Here is a 19,683-nt window from a genome sequence, read left to right on the forward strand (position 1 = left end):
CATGGTGTTTTATCTTTGGTGTGGAATCTAATGAGACAGCCAAGGAGGCCTAATTTGCAAATCACTGTCTCTGAAAAGACTCTTTGCTGTAATGAGTTTTCTACTCAACCTGTAGATAATCCACTGTTATTTTTCCAAATATATGCAGGTTGGAGAGCAATTAAATAATTTAAAAATCCTTTTTATTCTATAATTTTAATTAAACTATCTGGTACCTCATTTAATGAAATAATTACATTATTGAAAGATGGTATTAGCGCAATGAGGTTCCTGTATTGTTACCATGTCAAATGGACATCCATCCTATTATGGTATGGCACAAATAATAGCATTTCCACTTGCAGTTTAGAAAGCAAAATACCTTGCAGCCAACCTTTTACAACTTCTATTGAATCTGGCTCTCCCTAGTGAGGAATTCCAGTTTCAACTTCAGTGAATTGGATGCTCTGGAAGCTCGATCTGATCAGGCACTATTAAGAAACAGCAAATTTGTGTGTTAAAGTCGAGACAAAGGGCAAATGACAACTGAAGTAGAAACGCCACACTTGATGGACCAGATTCTCATTTTATTTCCATTGGTTATTGCAATGTAGTGGTATTACTTCAGCACAATTCTGCCATAAACAATAACGACGTTATCACAGTTAGAGAGGAAGTGCTATCTAGTGAAAAGAAAAGAAGAATTATTTAAGCTGCTCTAATGATAGTCATTTATTTTCTGTGCAATCTTGAGAAAATGACTCAGCCTTTGTCACTCTGTTTTCTCATGTTTTAAATAGGTAATACTAGTACTTTGCTATTGTGTTGGATTGTCATGAGGATAATTAAAGTTTCTCAAGCATTTTGTTACCTCCAGGTAAAAGGAGCAAATAAACGTAACTACATAATTTTTCTAGGTTGGATTGAAAAGAAGAGTTTCAATTGGCAGAAGTTTACTTATAATTCCGATGGTTGGCATAATGAGCCCTTTACATCAGAGTCTTGTAATGCAACTTGTTTTGTGAAATTTATGACTGAGTGTATAAATTAGATCTTAATGTTTTAAAAGGGACACAATTAGTGTGGTTCAAAAAGAGACTGATTAATTTTTTAATTTAATTGAAATCATGGGATAATTCCTCTAGGATGTGGCTAATTGTGCATTATGGATTCACTATGATAAAATGTACACTGAAGGGTATGGAAAAAGCAGTTGTAAATCGCCATTTAATTGCTGCTTTTTTTGCCTTCTTGGTCTTTTCACTTCCCACAAATCAAAGAATCTAGGTAGTTATTCAGATTTACAGTTGAATGCCATATTTTTTTCTGTTACCAATAATATAAAGAATATGCTCTGTACAAATCCCCTCTTTCCCTAACACACATTCACAGAATCACAGAATCACAGAATCACAGAATGTTAGGGATTGGAAGGGACCTCGAAAGATCATCTAGTCCAATCCCCCTGCCAGAGCAGGAACACCTAGGTGAGGTTACACAGGAAGGCATCCAGGCGGGTTTTGAATGTCTGCAGAGAAGGAGAATCCACAACCTCCCTGGGCAGCCTGTTCCAGTGTTCTGTCACCCTCACTGAGAAGTTTCTTCTCAAATTTAAGTGGATCCTCTTGTGTTCCCGCTTGAACCCATTACCCCTTGTCTTACTGTTGGTTGTCACCGAGAAGAGCCTGGCTCCATCCTCGTGACACCCACCCTTTATATATTTATAAACATTAATGAGTAGAGGGGAAGGAGAACCTCTCTCGACCTACTAACCACCCCCCTTCTAATACACCCCAGGATGCCATTGGCCTTCTTGGCCACGAGGGCACAGTGCTGGCTCATGGTCATCCTGCTGTCCACCAGGACCCCCAGGTCCCTTTCCCCTACACTGCTCTCTAATAGGTCATTCCCCAACCTGTACTGGAACCTGGGGTTGTTCCTGCCCAGATGCAAGACTCTACATTTTCCCTTGTTATATTTCATTCAATTTTTCCCCGCCCAACTCTCTAGCCTGTCCAGATCTCGCTGGATGGCAGCACAGCCCTCTGGTGTGTCAGCCACTCCTCCCATCTTGGTGTCATCAGCAAACTTGCTGATAGTACACTCAATTCCCTCATCCAAGTCATTGATGAATATATTGAACAGTATTGGTCCCAGAACTGACCCTTGAGGCACTCCACTAGATACAGGCCTCCAACCAGACTCCGCCCCATTGACCACGACTCTCTGGCTTCTCTCCTTCAGCCAGTTTGCAGTCCACCTCACTACCCGATCATCCAGTCCACACTTCCTCAGTTTTGCCGTGAGGATGCTGTGGGAGACAGTGTCAAATGCTTTGCTGAAGTCAAGGTAGACCACATCCACCGCTCTGCCATCGTCAATCCACCTTGTTACGTCTTCATAAAAGGCTATGAGGTTGGTCAAACACGACTTCCCCTTGGTGAAGCCATGTTGACTGTCCCTGATGACCCTCTTATCCTTGATATGTCTTAAGATGGCACCAAGGATAAGGTGTTCCATCACTTTCCCAGGGATGGAGGTGAGGCTGACCGGTCCATAGTTGCCCGGGTCCTCCTTCTTGCCCTTTTTGAAGACCGGAGTGACATTTGCTTTCTTCCAATCCTTAGGCACCTCTTCCGTTTCTCACGACTTAGCAAAGATGATGGAGAGCGGTCCAGCAATGACTTCAGCCAGCTCCCTCAGCACCCGCGGGTGCATCCCATCTGGACCCATGGATTTATGGTTGTCCAGATTGCTTAACTGGTCCCTAACCCAGTCCTCATCAACTGAGGCAAACTCCTCCATTGCCCTGCCTTCCTCTGGGGCCTCAAGGGTACAGGGCTCCTCAGGACAGCCTCCGGCAGAGTAGACAGAGACAAAGAAGGCATTCAGTAATTCTGCCTTCTCTGTATCTTCTGTCACCAGGGCACCCACCCAGCAGTGGGGATCATGAGGGACAGGCAAAAGGTCTATTATAAAACGATATCAAATTACATTTACTAATATCTAACTGAAATTATTCTTCCTGCAGGTTAATCCTGTGACGACTCATCCTGTCCATCACAGGAATGCAGGATGAGTTAGTCCTTTCCACTTTTTGGAACTATTATATATAAAAGCATACGAACATGCTGTGTCTTTTCTTTCACTTAGGCTAAACAATTCTGATTCTCTCAACTTCTTAAGGCAGGCCATGTTTTCTGAATCTCTTACCATTGCTGCTGCTCTCTTTTTGAGTGATTCTGCTAAACTGACTCCTTTGGGGGTACTGCCTGGGCTTCCAGTCGTAATTTTGAGACCAGTGTATATCTCAGGAGAGATTGCCAGTAATATAAGATAAATTGTCTCACAAATAAAATTCTCCTTTCAACTCCAAAATCACATTGATTAACATGGCATGAATGAGAATATAATTGTGTAATGATGTAATGAGAATATAATAAGACCCCAAGTAATGCAAGCATGGCCTTTTTGTATCCTTAGCAGTAGTTCAGTGCTGCTATATCCTAGGAGTTCCAATAACTATGATTATGGACAAAAAAGCCTACAGATTATTTTGATCCTTTTGTTAGCTCTTTGGTTTTTGTGCCTTGTCATGCTGCTTTGTCTTTAGCTCTAGGGATTAGAAACTTAATTTGGTTTCTGATGAAACCTGGAATTTCTACATTATTGCTGTATTCAAAGAATATGGAACTACAAGAAAAGCGCTAAATATCATGAAGTTTATAATTAAATTTAGAAAATTGGTAACATTAGTGATTTTCCTAAAGAATATTTGTCTGAGAGCCATTGATTTGTTAAATAAATCTACTTGTATATAAATGCTGGTAATATACAGAAACATTTAAAACTCAACTAAAAATAGCTTTCTCTCATACAGTTTCAGACAGCAATGATTCCTTTGTCTTTTCTATTTCATTCAAAATTTTTACCAACTTTCCCACTTCCCTTGAGGCTGCTGTGTTTCAAGTTGAAATAGCCTACATATAATATGCAGAAAATAAGAGATAAAACATGAAGAATGTTTATTTCTGTATGCAGATTTGCCCGCATATGCAGTTTCATACATCAGAAATATGTTTATAACTTCTATAGGGTAGTTTTCCAACTGTAGGAAATATAAACCAATGAAGGATGATTGAGATTGCTTTTAGTAGTATTTTCGATTTACTATTAATCTCTTTATGATTCTGAAAGACCTATTCCAATGTCTATTAAAACGAGTGGCAGACTTCCACAGTCTTTGGATCCATCCTTAAATAGCTAATAACAATGATGATGTATTTTCACTTGAAAGCATAAGGCTGGCATAGTATTTTTTGTTTCTCATATGGACAAAGCTGCTGTCTGAGGATTGCAGTTTGTCTAAGCTGGCTCAATTTTAATAGAAAAATTAAATTATTGACTTCTAGCTCCTCCAAGGCTGGTTCGTTTCTGTTGCTCAGCACCGGCCAATATCTGTCTTGATTTACAATCTATGAATTCTCAGTAAAATATGAAGATTTTATTGTGTTTCTGTCAAGGCAGAATTTGGCCCAATATCCTAAGGTTTATTTATGTGTGTTATTGAAGACCAGTGTTCATCCATGTATGGAAATCCACACATGCATGTTTTAGAAAACAGTGATTATTTGCTAACAAATTGACAATAATTTTGCATTTTAAATACCTTCTAGGCCCTAAAGCCAAACCTTAGAACAACAATAATTCTCATAATATAGAGAGACTATAAAAAACTCTAACCTAGGGAATGTTGTGCTCTGTTGCAGAGTTTTTGCTACAGAGGCAATAATATTAACTTCACAAATGCTGGTTTTCAATATACAGAATGCAAAAGCACATTTGAAATCAGTGGAATTTGATGTCTATAGGCCTTTTTGAAAATCCTGTTAAGTACCCTAGCTGCAATTTTGCACATCTAAAACCCCTGATAATCTTGCAGCGTGGCATCAAACAAATATAAAAACTCTAGTGAGCTGTGAGATGTCTACTGAGAGGTATAGTAACATCCATTAGTGCAAGGTGTCTAGTTCACAGCTTGCTGAAAAAGCAAAATCTGTATCTGTGAAAAATCGTTTTGAGAACTGGGATGAGAAGTTAATGCCCCAGAAATTTTAATGGAGCTAAAAATCTTCAATATTTAGCTGCAGATACACTCCAGGGATCTAGAAGGCTCCTGTTTCACAATATCCTATTTGGTGGCCTGTGAAAAAGTTTGAGAGCTTTGGAATTGGAGGTCCAACAGGCCTTGTTTGGGAAGAATCTAAACGTAGAGATTTCCGGTCCACCTCATCTTGCTGTCTAAGGTGTTATATTTACCTGATAATGAAGAAAACTATGTTATGCTGCTCTCCAAGCATATAGTGTGGTAATTCTGAAAGCCGAAATGGAAGAAAAGGAAAACCCAAGACTCAAGTAAATTTCTTCAAGGTGTTTGATAATATTTGAAGATACTTGTATTATTTTCATGGTGTTCAAACAGTCTGTATTGAAATTGTTTGCAATTATGTTTAAACACTTTGAAAAGACCAGATATCGTAAGAGTTTCTTGGTAATATATGATAGTACAATCAGCTGGTAGATGGGAGTGAGGGTGAAGAGCTTGTGAAAAAAATTAGGGCAAACAGATGACTTAATAATTTAATCTGAGCAAGCAATGCTAATTCCTAACATCAATGTTTAGAAAAGTCTTGGGGTTGATCTTTTATGTGATAAATTTTGGCACATGCTACAGAAGATGTCTTCTGCACTTACTTAAGAGGTAGTTATCTTTGACATCTATTTTTAAGATGGGAAGAATTGTCCTTCATTGTCCATAAGACCACAAGAGACATACATGTTTATATTAGATTGGTAAGGTTAGGTGAAATTCATCCTATCTTCAAGAAAGCACACTTTGAAAACGAGATTGCAGTCATTTTTTATTCACCAAGTTATGGATATATTTCATTACTGGTTCTTGAACAGGTGGTAGGTCTGTTTTCTCTCTAAGATGTATACACCCTGTTTCCCCAAAAATAAGACCTACCCCGAAAATAAGCGCTAGCATGATTTTTCAGGATTTTTGAGGATGCTAGAAATATAAGCCTCACTCCAAAAATAAGCCCTAGTCACAGTTCATTTTAAAAGTGTCCAGGTACCTATACATGTAAAAAAGTAAGCATCTTTTGAGCAAAAGTTACTACCGACTCTGTCTTATTTTCAGGGAAGCAGGGTATGTATACATACAATCACTTCCTTTAAAATCACTTTAAAATTGAGTTGCAAACAACAAATAATTAGAAAAGTTCTTTTCTTGTTTGTACTCTAAAGCTATGTACTGATCTTCATTTCTCCATTGTGGACAAACGTTTTAAATTAACCTCATGCCATGTACGACAAGTTAAACCAGCAGATCGTGAGCATTGCTCCAGTTATCAAAAAAACACACAGATGTGGGTGAGTAGCCAGTTTGTAGGTGTTTTTCTCAAAAGAACTGTCCATCAGAGAGCTTTGATATTATTAGGAAATAATGTCTGAAGTTTATGACACTGCTGCATTTCCATCTGTCCCCAAAACTGATGGTGGCACATGTGTCTATCCATGTGCCATTTCATAATGAGCTGAAGTTTAGAAGCATAAATCATTCTGTTGCCACAGCAATGACAGGTGCGGGATAACAGATGTAGTCTCCAATATACTAAGAGAATGCCGTGATTTATTTGCATTAAGGCGGCCTGGGCTTAGCAATCTGCTTGCAACTAGACAACCATATGGTGCATGGCTGCTAGGTGAGAATATCTGCCTGTAATAATGTACTGTACTAAAATGCAAGCTCAAATATTTAGCCTTTGAAAGTGTCTGTTGACACCTGTGTCAGCTCCTTGAGATGCCTGAAAACTATATTATATGAGCTGAAGTGCAGAATGTCATGAATCTTGTGACAGCAAGCTTGGCAACTGGGTTCAAGTGTCCAGTAGAATTAAGCCCTTTAACATGCAAGTTTTCCCACTGACCTCTAAGCTAGGCATGTACCTAACAACCTAATTGAATGCAGATTTACACAAACAAGTTTTCTGATGAAGTGTTAATTGTCATTGTGCTTCTTAGTCGTTAGTAAAGACGATTTTGCTGAACATATGGGCAGAGGCAGGACAGCTCTGTGATTAAGAATATAGAAATAAAAATTACCAGAATGAAGGTGCACACAAAAACGTCAGAGAGATTGATGAGTTCAGGTCAGGGAGAGAGTGTCATCTCCATTACAGGTTTCTCTGTAAAGAGACCTGGGAATACACAAAGCAATTGGTCTAATAGCAGTACTTCCAACAGAGATCTCAAGTCAGGGAAAGCATGAAAATGCAGTGATGTTATTTAAGGATGGTTAAAAGTGTTATTTATGTAACTACAGGCCCATTATTCTGGTCTCAAAGGTATGAGAAGTTTAAGAACATACTGTCAGGGAACAGCCAGGGCTGGAGCTGGAAGGGGTGGGTGGAGGCCTCGGGCAAGGCTGGTCAGGGCGATTAAGACCTATTAGTGCCCTCAGGGCTCTGACACATATTTTGATGGAAAAAGAAACTGGAGAGAATGAAAAAATGGAGAATGAGATAAATTGCAGCTTGGGTTTACTAAATGTGAATCGCATGTGAATAACCTGACATCCTTCTTTGCTAACTGATTTTCTAGGCAAAAGAAATGCCATCGATGTCATCTGTCTGGCCTACCACACCATATGGGAAATTGGAGAAGATGCAAATTAGTGGAAGAAATTTCAGGTGAATGAGGAATTAGAGGAGAGACAGCAGTAGGTACTTTTGAAGGGGAATATACTGTGTAGAGGAAAGTCAGGAGTGGAGTTCTTCAAGGAGTAGCCTAGTGACTGACTTCTTAAATATTGTCACATGGTTTTAGGATTAAATGTGGAAACATGCTGACAAAACCTGCTTAAAAGACTATGTTATGAGAAGCGATCAATATAGAAGATGTATAGGATATCACACAATAAATAAATAGATGATACTTAGATTCAAAGTACTGGAAATGGGAAAAAAAAATCAACAGCATAAAACATCAAATCATGAATTTAAATAATAATAGAAATAATTTATGCAGTCACCCAAGAGAACATCTGTCGAAAACAACTGAGAAGAGGGATTTCAGCAGACTGTTTTTTCACAAAAAGATTATGAGCAACCAAAGAAATCCAACTATGAAAATGTATATATATATATTTACAGGACATTGCAGTTACAGTATGCTTAGTAAATAAAGTACCAGATAAAGATGCCATTGTGCAGGGTAGTGTTCTAACAGTTGGATGGACTTCTCTTCAATGAATCTGTCTCTCTACCTCTCAACTGTAGCAGAAAACTGGATGTCTGCATTAGACTCCTGCTTTCTAGATGGGTAAAATAAGTCATGCTCCTATTAACTAGCCGAGAATAAGGAACTTTCCATTTGCACCGACTGTATAAAAGAACAGTAGCAGAACCTGACCGCTCATCCCTCCACACATCTTCCAGCAGCTTCCTTCCCTGTCTGTCACCAAGTTCCTAGATTTGCTGGAATGAAATAAGCTGACCTCACAGTGGTCTAATTTTAGGACCTATTTGTTCATAAAGATTTAATTGTCAGCAAGCTGGATCTAACAAAAGACACCCATGCTTATCTAAATCACTTCTCGTATCTAGTCAAAGTTCTTTGCAGACAACAGTGAGAACAATGCTCTTTACCAAAGATGAAGAAACTAAGGCACAGAGGTGGAATAACTTGCCAAAAACCACAGAAAAGGGAGTCACACAGACAGGAATAGACTCTAGCAGTCGTGAGTCTTAGTACACTGCTTTGTCTGCTGATGGATGCTGCTTCTCACAATAGCCTTGGTAAAGCACAGCAGATGATATTAAAAAGACTGAAATTGCAGTTTACATGATAAAGACTTCCACTACATTTTTTGTCATCTGAAGATGCTATAAGGAATAATTCTGAAATCTTATGCAGAAAGGGTTATGGGTAACAAAACAGTTTGCAGAGATGACCAGTAGCACTCCTGACACAGTAACTATCCAGCGGGTATCCTTCCAGGCTGTTAGATGAGCATGGAAGAGGCAGAAAGGACAGTGTTTTGAAAGAAGAAATGTTTGGCTCAGAGAGAAAGATACAGCATTTTGTGGACTAGAGTTTTTAAATGCAAAGGGAACAGACAAGAAAAAGCAAGACCTTTTAGGCTCGTTAGGCATTAATTCAGAGGAAATCATTACAAACCTAAAAGTGGAAACCCTAGGCATCTGCAATAAATCACTGAAGTGACTGATTACCCCGATGTTTTATCCACCGACATCCACATGGATATTTTACAGAGAGTGTGTCTGGATATGACTGATGATATAAAGAACCCAGGTCTGGTGGGAATGGACATTTTCATGGCAAGACTAAAAAAAATATCAATTTAAGAAAGGGGAAAAGAAAAGAGAAATGGAAAAGGAAATGAGAAAGGAAAAAGGGAGGCAGAAAGGAGAAAAAGATGTGAGAAAGGACAAAGGGAAAGGGAAAGACAACTCAAAATTTTCCACAGCAGCTAGCCAAGAGCTGAAGCATTGGTGGTGGTGCTGGTGGTGGTGGTGGTGGGCGCTCCCCAGTCATCCTCTCCAGTGCAACTGGTGATCCCCCCAAATGTTTTTCATACAGTTAACTATATGACTTCACCCTGATGCGCTGCACCTTTTCACTAGTCACCTTTCCTCACGTTAATCATATTGCTCAGAGCACGTTTTAATCGCACATGTGTTGTCCATGCTATTATTACTGGCTCCTCAGCTTTTTGCAAATGTATTACTGGGCAATGCTTGCTGGCTACCTAAAACACTGCTGTTGGAAGCTGCTAGGCACTGCATGTTCCTGAACAGTGTTATACACTAAAACTCATAAAACAAAGGGTGAAGAGGCAGAGAAAGCCAAAAAGTGTGGTTCACACAGTGGTGGTGATTACTTCTCACGAGAAATCCAATGCAACAGCCATGGCTGTGGTCCAGAACTGGGAGCGCAATGCTGGGAGGATGACAGCACTTTGGACAGAGGGGTAGAAAACTCTGCCCCAGCACCCTTAGGGTATGAAGGTGCAGAGCTGCACAGAGTGACAGGGAGACCACAGCATCCCAAGGGAAAAGCAGCAGAACTGCAGATGGAAAGCCCTTGGCATCACACAAGCTACAGACTCCTCTGATGGGGGCTGCAGCAGGGCAGCAAACCACCTCTGGCCCTCCAGGGAAGCAGCTGATTTCTGCAGTCAGGAGGAGACCTGGGATGCTTTCCCTAACTTCGATGCCTGAGCACTGAGAGGACTTCGCATCAACCTCCCCTCTCTCTGCCTGTCACCCTTCCCAACTGCCTCAGCTTTTGCAAAACCATCCCTTCTCCTACGTCCTCCCTAAGAGTCACTTAGATTTTATGCCCTACCTCATGGGAGATCTTTTCATGTTAGTATGTGCTCAACACTTTGTGATTAAGGAATTGCTTCATTTGAAAATGCCCTTGCCTCCTTCTGTGTCCTGTGGTTGTAGTAAAACCAGGGCTCATATTCTGCAGTCACTGTTGCCGTTTGTGTTCTGACAGAGCTGTGAGACCTACAGGATTATGTGAAATTCATAGTTTGGAAAGAAGGATTTGGGAAAAATAAAAAACCCAGGACCTAATAATATTCCCACTTTTACCATGGTAGCAGCATGATGGTAGCAGCATGATGGTAGCAGCATAGCTGCAATTCTGTGCACATAGCCCAAGTTTGCAGCTTCCAAGTAGGTCATCCAGAGGGTAGAAACAACTCACAAAGTCTTTGGCATATGATTACAAACTCTTTTAAGAGGTGCAAGTGGGCACATAGAGAAGAAGAACATTGTCCTTTTAATACTTCAGGAAACATAAAGAAGATCACGGTATGAATGACAAGCAGTTGGCTTTGCACAGGTGTCGTCTAGTATTCATAGATTCACAGAGTTTAAGGCCAGAAAGAAGTCTTAAGTCATTTTTATTGACTCACTGGCTGTTACAGGTTAATACATTTCACCCAGAGAAGTGAGTAATTTCTTTCAGGCTACAAAGAATGCCATTGAAATACCTTTGGCCACTATACTTTAAGGTGATGCTAAAGCTATTTTTCTTGTACCAAGTTTCTCAGAGATTCTTCTGTTTATAATTCCTACAGGAAACTAAAAGCAATAGTGAAATATGTTTGACCTTTTGATTCTTTGGCCAGTTGGGCATTTTTTCAGCTCTCACAAATGTTCCTTCTTGTCCTGTAAGGACAATTTCTTTAATACAAATTTCTCACATTGCACTAACACAGTGTTCATTAAATTTCTGTTATTGTTTTTAATTAGACCACAGAAATGTGTTACTGGTTCTGACTTCACATACTGTGGGATTCTGCATAATATTTGAATCTCAGTGGCATGCCATTAGCCATCATCATTTTGGCTTGGTTTAATTGTGGTCACCTTCAGGAACAGAATATAAAAACGATGATCAAATATTCCTCTGTCTCCAGTCAGTCTGAGTAATGAGGGACTCCTTTGCTGTCCATTTATTTTACAGTTACTGCTGACCCCAAATGGCTCTTTCATTGCTGCATAGCAATGCACAAAGTGCCTGGCTTTGGAAAGAGTCCAGTTTCCCTGAAATAATAATTGGCAGCACGGAATTAGCATTCACTGTCTTTGTTGTAAGTCATCGTCTTTCAACATCTCTGCTAATGACTGTCGTCCTCTTGTGTTCCTGTGCCATGTGAACATGGATTTTTTTCTGTCTCACAGCATTCTCACAAGCATCGCATTAATAAGACTACTTAACATTATTGTGAGAACAGTTTTTAGGATGCGATGTACTTTGTCTCCTAGGAGGACACAAATTCCTAAATACACCTATACGCACCTTTGTTACACAAGACTTTTGATATTGGTTATATAGGACTGTGTACAGGAAAACGAATAAAACGAGCATGATTCGAGTTAAGGAACTATGATCTGCAAGGGCTAAAATTAAATGGGTAAAAACTGGTTGTATGATTCAGCTTGAAGAGTCATATTTAATGGGTCACACTCTACCTTGGAGGCCATTAGCAAGTGGGATGTTGCATTGGTCCTGGGACCTGTCCTGTTTTGTACCTTTACCAGCAATCTGGAGGAGGTGACAGAGTGTGCCCTGCTGTCAAATTTGCGGAGGCTACCAAAGTGGGGGGAAATGGCAAAAGAAAACATTTTAAAAGATAAATACGGTGCAGGAGAACATAATCGATGTTCGTTCAAAACTCTGAAATACCCTTAATGAGAGAGACTTGGGCAAAGTAAAAGTTATAGTGAGATAAGTGTGTGTGTGTGTGTGTATATACAAATGCATGCTTGTGTGTGTATGTCTGTATATGGATGTATACCTGTGTGAAAAATTTAGATGGATTCATCAACCCTACCATTGTACTTGTGAGCTACCTGGTACACAAAGCTACAATGAAGCAAGCAATAATTTCAATGCCTGATATTTGAATCTCCAGAGTATTTGATAGTACCTTAAAAAAGGTACTTTTAAAAAAGTGCATCTTACTGTATGCAAGGACTTACTGCATATTTTAGATCAATTAAGGAGAAAATGCTCTATCATTTAGTGATCTGAGATCTCTCTGCTGTGTTATCCAGTCAGAAGTAAATAGCTGTTATTAAAATTGCAAGACTAGCACTAAAAAATGAAACACTGCGCAAACCTATGTCAGGCTTCTTATCCAGCTGCATTATTACGTAGTTTTTAATTATCACATGCATTATCAAATACTTTTTCTCTGCAAGACCTCTTTCATCATCAGCTTTTCCCTCATTCAGTGAATGACCCTTATTCCTTATTCCTGTAAAACTTGAAAAACCTGCTCTGAAAACAAAAATTATTAATTTCCTTTTGAGATTTTCCATGTGGATTTTTATACTGCTTTATGTCATCTATTTGTTTCAGAATATCCAGGCATGTATTTACTGCCACAAAAGACGGAGGAGAGCTAATCTCATTTTACAGAACGAGAATTGAGGAACAGAGATGAAACAAGGGACCTTCACCTGGTGAAACAGGGGACCCAGATGGGACTTTCTGAACACCCACCTAGAAGTCACTGTGGCATCAGTACCACCCTCTACTTGGATATTAGGAAAAAATTCTTCATGGAAAGGGTTGTGAAGCAGTGGAGCAGGCTGAAGTGGTTGAGTCACCATCCCCAGAGGTGTTTAAAAGGCATATAGACAAGGTTTTTAGGGACCTTAGAGTTAGGTTGGACTCAACGATCTTGAAGGGTCTCTTCCAACCAGAATGATTCTATGATTCTACTTCAGAGTAAACTATCAGGTCAGCTTCCCAGTTTTTGTGTTAACACCTGAGTTATTTCAGACCTCTAGGATGAAGGCGAAATCCAGCCTTACTGGGGGTGTCCAGTCTAAGTGGCTGGCGCTGCATGGCAGCAGGGCCGAAGCAAGGGTAGACGGCTGCAGGGCAGGGCCATGAGGGGTTCCTTCATCTCGAGCCCACCCTTTCTCTTGGCTGCTCCTTTCCTTGGAACCTTCTCTACTAACAGTGGCCACCTCTCTTCTTTCGCCACACCTACCTGCCTCACACTATTCCTCTACCAGTAGCATCTTTCTGTGGCATAAATACTTACAGCTGCATGTCATTCTCCACCCTGATTTTTCTTCCTCGTTTCCCCCCCTTCATGTAGTAGCACACCCTGAGTTGAAGAACTAGGCCCAAGTACTTCAGCAGTGTGTATTTTGTGCCTCATTGGGCACATTTCCAGGAGTTTTGCAGCTGTAATTGGGACCACAAACTTAAGTGAGCTCAGTAAATCTCAATATGACACTTCAGGCCCTGATTAATATTTAATTAATATATTCTTTAGGCAATGAGTCACTGCATAATGTTTCTTTTGCAGCCTTACTCTGCTTTTTGGTGTGTGATTCATGCAATCTTTTGAGAACTCTGTCACCGCCTTTGCCATCATGAGCAATAAAATCCCAATTACAGTATTGCACCATTCCAGTAACAAAATCAGCAGCTGTTGACAGAGAAAACAATATTTTGACAATATTGAATATTTGCAGGTTTTGCTGCAGCTGGAAATCAGAAGGTACAAATTGCATTTTTTTACCTCTACAAACTTCTAGAAAGTGTTCCATGAACCAAGGCTGGAGAATCCCTTTCACTTTTGTACTTATTACAGTATTATAATTTTCTTTGGGAAGATATTTAACACACTTCTGGAAGTGGCAAAAATAATTACTCTTTTGAGTAATAATTAATGAAAAAGCTGTTAGAGGTATTACAAACACAGGGATTTACCCTCCCTAGCCTGACTCGTCTTGCAGTGTTTCATGCACTGGCTCTTCAACTCCACTGACAGTGATTTCCACATGGTGCTTATGTATCACGGAACAGATTTTCAAGTACTTTTTCAAGGCTATGTATTCAAGTAGACACCCACAGCTGTCACCATGATGCTTAAGAACCCAACTGAAGGACTGAGGCTTCAAAAAAAGTTTAATCAGTTTAATTTTCTCTCTGCTCATTTTGGAAGAGAAAGCAGAATGATGCTGCCAAACCATTCTGTAAAGGATGCAATCAAATCAGCATTGAGTGGGGAGAGCTGCATTTGAGAAGCAGCTTCATCCCCGTGCTGTGCTAAATGTTTATGCAGAGTTAAGGGAAATATAAAGTATTGGTGTTTGATGGGCTTAAAGCTATTGAGTTAATGTCTAAATTAAGTTATATTGTTCTTTTTCCCCTCTCCATTTCTCCTCTTTTGCTTTAAGATCTCAGCAGGTTGCCTTCTAATTATTTATTGACACTGCAGTTTTCAACAGATCTGAATCCCTACATAAGACAAGAAAAAATAAACTAGGCTAGTATGGTACAGTAAATGACTTGACAGGACAAGCTATCATAAGGTTGCCAATAGGGAAATAAACCAGATAATATCTGGGTTGTTAAAGCTTCCCAGAAGGGCAGCTGCTCACTTTTCAGTAGGAAGTCAGAAGAACATTGCAGACATCAAATGTGACATTTTTAATAGGGTTTGTACCATGGAAGCACAGCTGTGCTCAACAGGCAGAACGGCCAAGCTTGGTCCTTTCATTAATTCTGTTTCTTTGCATTATTTGCACTAACGGGCTTCAGAACAGACGATTGGGTCAGATCAGAGGTCTGTCTAGTTCAGTATCCTTCCTCAGAAAATTTCCAGAAGTACATCTACTGGGAGCAGAGAAAGCACATGACAATAATTTGTCAAAATATTCTGCTAGCCTTCAACAGCCTGCAGCTTGGGGACTTTCAGAACCAGAGGTGATGTCTATATTTTTAGTCATCCTCTAAGGCTTCTTTTCCATGAATTTATCCTTCTAGCCCATGTGAACTTTTAAAAATTTCCATAATATTCTGTAAAAAGGAATTCTACATTGAAACTATTTTTTTTCCTAACCTGCCATGTGCTACCTACATCTGGTATGTCTTGGCTTTTGTATTGGGAGAGGCAGATAACAACTGAATCCAGTTCACTATCTCAGTTTTACTTGTCATTTTGCTGATAACACTATCAACAACCTTTTTTTTCCTGCGATGAAGAGTAAGATGAAGCAGATCCAGTCAGTAGATATGGACCATTTTATTTTCTGAGTAACTTTGCCAAATCCAGACATTTCAGTTAAGCAAACTGTGAGGTCATGTTGAATCTGATAAATAGTTAGGACTGCAAAAGAGGAGGATATATTGTGAAAATGTTAAAACATTTCATTTTGACATTTTTGGAATTAAGTATTCTGTATTGCTGAAATGTTTGTTTTGACATTAACTATCTGAAACTCACAAAGTTCTGAATTCATAAATGGCATCTAAAAAAGACCTCTTTTCTAAACAAGAAAGTGGAATGCAATGCCTACAAAAAGACCAAATAATCAAAAAGGCAATAAAATTAAACACTTCAGTTAGGATTGAATAAGAAATATCCATTTAACCCCAAACTATTCGTTCCAATTTACTCTGTAGAAATATTTGAATAGAAATGTTATATTTCGATTCAGACCAAACTACTGCTGTGATTTTTCAGTATGGCTGTGGAACAGAGACATCTGTCATGTTTCTGTCCCTGCTTATGGGGGTCTGAGTGGCTTCCCCTTTTTGCCAATATTTTTGGTCCTTATTTTCCATTGCCATTTGTGAAATGGTAGGCAAATACACAACGATTTAATACTACTAATGCAGAAAGACCTGGAAAGACTTTGGCTTATTTAACCTTCCAAACCAAAGGTTAGCAAGAAATATAGCTGCTCCATGTAAATGCATTAGGACAGACATACCAGGGAAAAGAGAAAATATTCACTGAGTGAAGGTGATTTAAACTGAAAGACAAAATTGACTAAAAATCCCAAACCACCTCAAGTGAAAGAATTTAATTAGGAAATTATAATGCTTTTAAAGATCTGAGAAGAAAATTTATGGACACTAAAGGGAATAGAAAAGAGTATGTTTAGGAGGGAGCCTGATCAGTTTATGAGAGACTTCTATGATATGGGATAAAAAGCAGAACTCTGTGACTGTTTTGTGCCTTATACACACTTGACAGAAGTATAAGAGGTCATTTCTCTCAATGCTGAACATTTCTTACAAATTCAGCATTAAATGTATCAAAGGATCACAGCTCTACTACCACTCATCATATCAATACTGGCATGGATTAATATTTTTCTAAAATTTATCTGTATGCTGGACTGAATCCTTGACGATTGAATCCTGGGTAACATGAAGCAGAAAAGTTGATATGTACTCCCATTCCTAAAAAAGTCGAGCTTTGCAATATAAATTATCTAAAATAAACTGAAAACAAACTACCTTTCAGTGGACAACATTAATCCTAAACTTTTGGAATTGTAGTTTAGTTTACAGATGTGGTTTCCATAAACTGGCTTAGGAAAACAAACAAACAAACTAGAAGCTGCCTTTGCCTCCCAGGAAAATCCTGCTGCCAGACAGATGGGCTGTCCCCCTGAATTATGATTGTGAGAGATAACAGCTGAACAATGATTTTACATTTTCGGGTTCTTGGATGGTCATTGTTGGTGATGGCACAATTTGCAATGGAGAGTCGGCCACCCTTGCACCTGATGTCAAAGGGAAATGGGGTCACAGCCTGTTCCAATGCCTGACAACCCTTTCTACAAATAATTTTTTCCTAAAAACCATAGGCTGGGCTGGCCATCCCTGGGCTGTGGGTGACCCCAGTCCCTGTCCCTGCTTCCCATGATGGGAAGGGCACTGCCCTGTCCATCACCATCACCCTGGTCCCTGTCTCGCCTGCCCTCACCCCACTGCTGCCTGACACTCTGGAGTGACACCTCAGTCTCTAGGTGGTTTTAGATATGTGTACACATATAAGAAATGACACGGCTGAGTTGAACACTTCAATGAGGATAAGTGATGCTAATTTCTCACAAAGAATGGACTTGCATGTCCACTCACCAGTTGCCCCAAGGCACAGTTCCCATTGCAGCATTTTGGAGGGGCCAGTTTTGCCACCAGCAACTAAGGGTGGCTGCTGAACATGCTTGCTGCAGGTTGTGTGACCCTGGGGGCCTCTGGGTGACGGAGGGCCAGCTGTGTCCTGGGGTGCATTAAGCCCAGGATTGCCAGCCGGGCAGGGAGGGGATTGTCCCGCTCTGCTCTGCACTGGGGCGGCCTCACCTGGAGCGCTGTGTGCAGGGCTGGGGACACAGGGTAAAAAGGATATAAAGCTACTGGAGAGTGTCCACCTACAGAGCTGGTGAAGGGTTTGGAGAGGAAGCCGTATGAGGAGCGCCTGAAGTCACTGGGTTTGTTCAGCCTGGAGGAGACTGAGGGGAGAGAGACCTCATGGCGGCTGCAGCTTCCTCACCAGGGGAGGAGGAGGGGCAGGGCTGAGCTCTTCTCTGGTGACCAGTGACAGAACCCGAGGGAATGGCAGGAAGATGTGCCAGGGGAGGTTCAGGTTGGACATGAGGAAAAGGTTCTTCCCCCAGAGGGTGCTGGACGCTGGAACAGGCTCCCCAGGGAGGTGTCCCGGCCCCAACCTGACAGTGTTCAAGAAGAGACTGGACAACGGCCTCAGACACACGGTGTGAACTGTGGGGTTGTCCTGTGCAGGGACAGGAGCTGGACTCGATGATCCTTGTGGGTCCCTTCCAACTCGGGACATTCTATGATTCCATGGCAGCTGAAGCATCCCTGGGTTTCTGAGATGGGGTCCTCAGTGTTTGTGCTGGTTTCCACTTGATGGCAGCAGAGCCCACAGCAAAGGGGTGCGGGCAGTTCTGTGAGCTAGTTTTCTGTTTATTATTGATGGGAGAATAGAAGTGAAGCCAGCAAAAAGCTGGCTTTTAAGAATGTTCAGTATATTTTCGATTGTGAATATAATGGCGATGAGACTGTCTCTGACAAACACTGGAGTCCTTCTGCCTATTTCCCAAATTAAAAGTCAAATACACAGTGTTTTTTGCAAGAGGTGAAATCTCCACCACAGAAATGATGTATGAGACCAGATTTACTCTAACTCAAGTTCATGTTCTTAAAAATATTAAAAGGCTCAGGGAGATATTTCAGATTTCAGGTTTGTTTGGCAGTTTCGAGTACAAATAATTCCGAATCTCGATGTGCTCTGGTAACTAGAAAGCAGCCAGAAGTTTATAATTTCTGAGACTAAGACAGTTTTTGGTGTTGGCTTTACAGGTTTGTTTTTTTTTCCAGGCAAGTGTTCACGGAAGAAACTAAAAGAGAATTTCAGAGAATAAAAAGAGAAGCACAGAAAGGACATATAGTAACAGAAAGAATATTTTCTGCAAGATGATCAGCTGCTCTGTAGGTAAGTCAGTGTTTTAGTTAGGTCTATATTTGCAGGTGTTCCTACGAGCCTGATCAGCTTTTGGGAGAAAGCATTATTTGGTGTCAACTAGAGGAGCTTGAACTTTTCTCAGCTCTGTCTCCAGCTCAGGACCCACATGTCCCCTGGCAGCTGCATCATTTACTGTGGTGTAGGTTGAAATCTTCTGGCATATTGGCAGGTCTGGAACGGAGGCTGCTCTTCTTGTTCTTGTCTTTGTTCCAGGGTTTTTTTAACAGAAATAGAATATATATATTTCAAGTCACATCAGACACCAGTACAAAAATGAAGCTTGAACATTATTCTCATCTTCTTGGAAATGTTTGCCACTGCTAATTAATTGCTCTCCATTTTCCTACCAGAATAAATAATAGTTTTTAAAAAGGCTGTCTTATTTCTCATTGTAAATATAGGCACTCTGTAAATAGCAGGAAAGAGCCAACACGTCAGCTGCATTGGATGTTTCTGTTACATGGATTCTGGTGGAATCACAACTGGCATGTTCGGCCTGGTGCTTGGAAAGCAGGGCAGAAAAGTTCTGATGGAGAAAATCACAAGTTCCCAGAAAGCCCATCTACCTCTTTCCCTGACAAGTCAATTTTTTAAAATGTTCGCTCTTTGTGAAGCTAGATATAATGTGTCACTCAACCATCTTCCATCCATTCAAAAGCACATAAAACTTAGAAAAACAAAGCCATAATAAAGAGGAATTTCTTACAATAATTAAAGAGGTAAACAGATGGGCATATAATCCCTTGTCCAGTCTTATGCCTATTTATTGTAGGTCTTTGGACTGGAAA

The sequence above is a fragment of the Caloenas nicobarica genome, chromosome 1 (genome assembly GCF_036013445.1).
Source record: "Caloenas nicobarica isolate bCalNic1 chromosome 1, bCalNic1.hap1, whole genome shotgun sequence".
Classification (NCBI taxonomy): Eukaryota; Metazoa; Chordata; class Aves; order Columbiformes; family Columbidae; genus Caloenas; species Caloenas nicobarica.